Source organism: Electrophorus electricus, chromosome 7, assembly GCF_041902795.1.
Source record: "Electrophorus electricus isolate QZ-2024a chromosome 7, ASM4190279v1, whole genome shotgun sequence".
Lineage (NCBI taxonomy): Eukaryota > Metazoa > Chordata > Actinopteri > Gymnotiformes > Gymnotidae > Electrophorus > Electrophorus electricus.
In genome coordinates this window covers 5,173,456-5,180,000 of record NC_137503.1, presented here as the reverse complement: position 1 = coordinate 5,180,000, position 6,545 = coordinate 5,173,456, and the positions used below count along the sequence as shown (strand labels likewise).

The window sequence follows — 6,545 nt, the reverse complement described above, 5'->3', positions numbered from 1 at the left end:
CCGTGGGCATTTATCACAGGGCGTGTGGGTAATGAGCACTCAGCACTGGGGAAATTGGGCTGACCTCTGGGCCAAAGCTGTTAGCAGGGGCTGGTGGGAAGGCCAGTGGGGTCATGGTATCCTTGTCCCACCCACTTAGTGGGCAGTTAGCACAGGAGCATTGGTTTATCGTCCCCCCGGTATATTCACCAGCACCGTAGCCAACAGTGCAACGTTCGTCCCGTTCTAAGTTGCCAGGGAAAATGTATGAGCTTGCCTGTGCTAAAAAGGCAGAGCTGATCATTGTTCAGGACTAATAAAACTATGCTCACCAAGATGACTGGTTAAAGGTTTTCTGATGCGCTTGCTGTACATGATACATTCCATTACATTTGTTGTATAATGTAACACGTGCTGAAACACATTTTTAAATGATATTAAGTGACTTTCGATACAATTCTGTATAGCCATGTATTGTGTGAAGAAGCTATATTTCTACAGAAGAAGCTTCAGTTTGGCTTTCACATGCTGCACATAATAACATAGAAACATATTAGCATAGAAACACATAGAAACATATTAGCATATCAGCTACAGTTGCTGGAACTTTTACAAAACCACACGTTCATGATGTATTCAATGGCCCATTTGGTTACACATACAAATGTTTATCTTACACCTGAACAAAATAGGCGTTACCTTGCCTGTCACTTTCCTGGTTACCCACAGGCTAATGCATAGCTGTAGGTAGTGTTATTTAACTCTATCTTTAGCCGATGTGACCCTCCCTATTCTCCCTCTGAGGTACAGCCAGAAATAGGGCGAGAGAGGGAATCAATACGCAAGCAGATGGAGAATAGAGAAAGCAGGTGAAATAGTCATTTTCACTCTTAGCTGGTCCCCTGAAAGTCATGAAATCAAAATTTGAACTTTAAAATTGATAAGGATTGATTCCACTGACAGCGGGGTCATAATGTATGCCTCTTTAGAGACCAGGAAAAAGGGCCACAGATCTAGGACCCATAAAGCAGAGACCACTTAATCAGGCTGGGGCTAGACAATTAGCTTTTTACTGTTTTAAGATATGGGAAATCTTTAGAGCTTCATCAGACAGTATTAGACATCATTAGACCGGGGGGATTCCAGAAAAGACAAATGCAAAAATAAACTTGTTTGGACAGATGGATTGGATGGAGTTCTCAACCAAACTTCTCTCCTCTTTCATTTGCTTCTTGGTGGTACTATTCTATTATGACAAAAATATTAAAAAATATCCTTTTTGTCCCTTGCAAAAGGAAATGATCACAAATTTTCAATTTTACAGTGTTTTGGCAATATCCTCTAAACCTTTTTCATTTGTACTGTCATTTGCCAGTCATGAATCAAGCTTGAATCAAACTTGTCATGACTTGTCATGTTTGAACAATGTTTCCCATATATAATACATAAAGATAATAAATATTTCGATATCAATTATTCGCTTCTGCCCTCTCTACCAAACATTATCATGCTTTTACACAAAAATTGTCTATTTTTTGTGTGAAGAAAATTCTTTGCTATAAGTAATACTGACCCATGGTTTTAAGCAACCACAAAATATTAATACTCATTCCTTTAATGGTCAAAATATGCTAATGATGTTTGTTTTTTAATTACAAAAAAATGTCGGATCTGAGAGCAGATTATTCACAGACATCCAAAGAGAATTAATGGCACTTTAATTCCATTGAGGAGAGGAGTTGAAAACATTATTGGGTGGAGTGATCCAAAAGCTAATTCTTGTTAGGAGAAGTGATTAGTGAATTTGAATGGGGAGGTCTTTACCAGAGCTAACATTGGAAGTACACATTGAGCTGCATGCTGGAGAACAGATGGTGTGTCATAAATTCTAGCCCCCTTTTCTGACACCTATTAGCATTCGGCTAACAGCCACAGCTTGCCAGCCATTTAGGTAATATTTCTATTATAGCGCTTTGGAAAGAGTGATGAAGTGTGTTTTGAGTCTTTTTAGCAATTTAGAATACATGTACACAATCTGTAGAAAGTGAGATTATGCAAACATCACTAGGGCACTGCTGTTTAATAGTTATATAATGAGAACTTAATGAGAACATGACAAATAACCATTTTTAACATTAAAATAATATTTCTTTGAATAAAGTGAAATAGCAGTTTCATCCATCAAACAGACAGCAACGAAAAGCTTTACTTTATGCAATTTCAGTCTTGTCAGTCTTGAGAACCTAGCAGTGCATTCTCTGTTTAACAGATGCACTGATTTTATATGTAGGTTGTCTTGATTTTGGACTGTATTTTGACAATATTGCAGTATTTTTTTTTTCCTGATTGCTAACTGCTTTGGCAACAATTGTTCTCTAAATTGTTTATAAATGACAGTGTACAACTACGTGTTAACCATTTTGTTCAATCAGACACCTGCGACACACACATACATACAAACACACACACACACACACACACACACACACAGAGGAGCAGAGAGCATTGCACAGTGCAGTGAGCTTTTATCCTCTTCACAGAGAGAGAGAGAGAGAGAGAGAGAGAGAGAGAGAGCATGTGGGGGTGTGCCAGTGCTTTCTTTAATGTCACAGAAAGCTGCAGCGTGGATCGATTTGATGGTCCATCTTGTCTCATGGAGTTCAGTCTTCACCGCAAACTTTTTTCATTTGGGCAGGGCGGCAAAACTGACGGATTTTTCTTTCAGCATCAGATTTTCTCTCTCCACCCACTCTTCCCTGTCCCACTGTCTCTGGCGTCTACGAGTATAAATCGAGCTAGGGCTTGAGATGTCCTATTACAATGCGTAATCTTTGCTGAGAAAGGCAGTCCTAGCCATGCATTTCCCAAAGAACATCAACTCTCAGCAGGTGAGATACCTCTGAAACATACTACAGTGGCTTTACAAACTGCAAGGGCATATGTAAAAATGACTGAAATGGCGAAAGCTATGCAAACAAAATCACAGTTCTTCAAATGAACTGCTTTGTTATATGCATCATTTAAAACTGAAAGGTTAGATTTCGATCGGGCTTTTAACGTTCATGCATGGTCACATAAACGCACATGTGTGGGCATTCATTCGACGGCACGTACTTCCCCCTTGCTCACACGGCACCTACGGATTAAGTTGCAGGGGCGGATAAGCAGAGAAAGAGCAGCCGTAGTGAAATGGGCAAGTGTTAATTACGGCTGATCTGAGTGCAACAGCTGAGGAAGCTCCTTGCAGCTCTTATATGGAACAGAGAGTCTGACATCTGCTAGCATGGCTACTTTTACAACCATCAATAAGTGTGTGTGTGTGTGTGTGTGTGTGTGTGTGTGTGTGTGTGTGTGTGTGTGTGTGTGTGTGTGGTGTGTGTGTGTGTGTTAGAAACAGGGAGAAAGTAGCTGACCTGCCAGAATCTTCAGCTGTGTGTGTGTGTGTGTGTGTGTGTGTGTGTGAACGAGAGACAAGAGGTCTGTGCAGCCCTGACCCTGGCCTCCGCACAACAGGAAAAGCTCTAAGCCAGCTAAACTGCTTTCCTGAGGCTTATGTGTCAGTCAGGGCACAGCTAAGAGAGGTATGAGGTGCAGTATACTCTATACCAGTGCTTGCAAAAACATGCATTAGTATCGGTATGAAGATTCTCCTGATTGTAAGCCTCCGCTATGTGATCGGCTCACATTCAACGGCTTGCGAGCACACACAGGCTGCCAGTTAACCTAAACTGCATATGTGCACGTGCACAAACCCTCTCAGCACCCCACGCTCCATCACAAACACTGAATAAAAGTTGGCTTTCTTGTGTTCGTTGTTTTATGTAATCGGGTATGTGAGTGCCTCCTTGGTCGAGTGGCAAGTGAAGAATGAGGTGCATGTAATGTGATTACATGTTTTTACAATCATACTTTACACTAGAAAGCAATCCGAGCTGCTGATAAAGATCCAGTACGAGATATTTTCACCCTTTTGTGCTAGAAAGAGAACTGGAAATGTCAATTTAGGCTTATATTAAGAAACATATAAAGGAGTGTAAATAACCATACTAATCTGTAAAACTAAATCAGAGTCAGGGAGCCTATTAAAAATGGTCAAAGATATTTATTTTCCATTGATGTTAAAGTCGTTCATTTATTTGTTTATTTATTTAGGGGACAAGGTCAGACTTAATTTTAAAATAAGTGAAGTAAAAACAATGCTGATCTCTTAGCACTATTTAAAACAAGATATGATCTGGGCTTTTACTTGGATGTGTGTCCAAAGAACATTACAGTCGTATAAACAAAAATGTAACTCAATAAATGTTCAGTGTGATCTTTTGACAACTAGATTTAGCATGCAAAGCTCAGTGAGTTGTATCATCCAACAACCATGACCACTATGCGGACACGGAATATCTGACTAAACATGTGTGGATATTGATACTTTGGTATCTTTAGCAACATCCTAAAGCATACTCACATAACAGTTAACCAATCATTAGGCTGACACCAGTCATATTTCATGTCTATACAACTTTATAGACGGTAATTAAAAAAAAAAAAAAAATCAAGTGCGTAAAAATGCACCTGTTTGATGCTTTCACTATACAAAATGATTAGGAACTCCTTCAGACTTGCATATGTTTACCTGACAATCTACCAAACAAGTGTGTGAGCTTCCTGGTGGGTCAAATGCCAAGATGTGTGCATATTTACATCTCTTCTGGCTGATGGGGAGCCAAACTTGGGTTTAGTGCAGGACTCCAGGATGCTGCTACCCTCCATGCTCATGCGCTTTGATGTCTCTGGGGTTATAGGCGTGTTGCCAAGGCAACCAAAATTAACAGTATGGCATGGGAGAGGGGCCAGAGGAGTCATGGTCTAGGATATACTAGCCTGGCCAAACTAATATGATAAGTGGCCCAATGCTAGTATGGGAGCGAGAAGTCTTAATCTGTTGTGTTTAACACTCTCACAGGAATAGCCCGGCATCTAAATGCTCTTCCATTCGCTGCCAATAGGGAAGAGGTCACACTAAACCCAGTGGCTCAAGCTTATGGAACATCACTTGACACTAGAAAAATACAGCGACTAATAAATCTAGCGTACCAGCCTGGTGACTCAAGTTTCCTCCCACCTCAAGCTGTGATATATCAGAGTTGTTCCTTTTAGACTTGCCATTTGGGAACTAGGAGCTCCAGCAGGTCATTTGTACAACTTACTTTTAAACTTTAATACTACTGGTAGCACAAATGGTGGTAGAAGGGAGTTCTGGCCTTTGCCGAGATGAAACCGACCCTGAGATCATTTATCTTTTCGGCAGGCTCTTATTTCTCCACTCCAAAGATTGTCTCAAATAATCAATGCCACAAACTCGCTGTTTATATTTAACCACCAACACACCCACCAGTTGCTCAGAAAATGTCAAGTGCCTGTCACAGGACTCAACTGAAGTCAGAGTAATAATGCTCTTTTGGGTTTTCAAGGATTGAAAATGTAGGTCTCCAGGCCTTTCATAGAGCCATAAAGCTTCAGCACAGATTCACCCAGGCAGTTCCATAATTCAGGGGAAAAAACATACTCATATATTCAATGAAAGCATAGTACCCACAAATACACGATTAAGCGTTAGTATATGCAATATGAATGTATGTTAAATTAGATATTCATTCATTACTCATCACACAATGCTTCAGTACCTCTCTTCTAAACTAGGGATACATTTTGTTTGTTTTTTTATATAATGCTTAGTATACATAATAAATTGGCACACTGTGGTAGCTAACCTGAGTATCTTTTCCCTAGTGAAGCATAACTTCCTGCAATACCCCTCAGCTGCCTGTAGGGGCTCTCACAGTTGAGTCAGGGGACCTGGCTGTTTTCAGGACCCACTGCTTAGACAACACTGTGATCCCAGGCCCTGGCTCTCCCCATTGCATCTCACATATAAATGCTGTTTCTTGCACAAGTTAAGCCTTTGAAAACCACATCTATTTTTCTCATCTGCACCAGCTACACCTCAGGCCTAGTCAACAGGGACAGGATGGACAGACTGACATAGAAACAGACAGATAAAGAGAAGACACATGAATGTCTTCCAGAAACCTCCCTACTGTCCCACCCTGCCACCATGCCTCATAAACCGTCATCTTACCCTGTTTCTGCGAGCTGCCACTCAGTCGCCCTCGCAAACTCCCGTTCTTAAGCAAACCAAAACCCAATCCTCCCAAATCCATCAGCTGGAGTAATCAAAAGGGCACATCCTGAAAATATCACATGTATTTTGGGGCTCTTGAGGAGTGGACACATGTTGGGAGGCTGTGAATACCCAGGCACCCAGAGACAAGGTTGACTCGTTAGGAAAACGGGGTGTATGCTTTCACTTCCGTTGACATGACTGAGGTATCAGCATGCCGGCTTGAGTGTCAGCCACCCTCTGGCTGACCCTGCTGGGGTGGACGTGTTTACAGAAGTGTTCTGACAAACATTTGTCCAGTGTGGCCCGGCTGGGCACACATCAACCGCAGAGGCACATCATGTGTTTATAGCCACTGCTACGTTGACGCCTCACAAACAAGATCTGA

At 41.3% G+C, this 6,545-nt stretch overlaps 1 long non-coding RNA gene across 2 annotated transcripts in view; it reads right to left on the bottom strand.

Annotated features, from left to right (window-relative positions):
- The window catches only part of LOC118241071 (uncharacterized), a 21,328-nt gene extending 15,086 nt beyond the window's left edge, over positions 1 to 6,242 (bottom strand). For both annotated transcript variants that reach the window (XR_014124729.1, XR_004775836.2), the window contains exon 1: positions 6,116 to 6,242. This is a non-coding gene — a long non-coding RNA (uncharacterized LOC118241071). The remainder of the gene's footprint in view (positions 1 to 6,115) is intronic.
- Between the last annotated feature and the right edge of the window lie 303 nt (positions 6,243 to 6,545).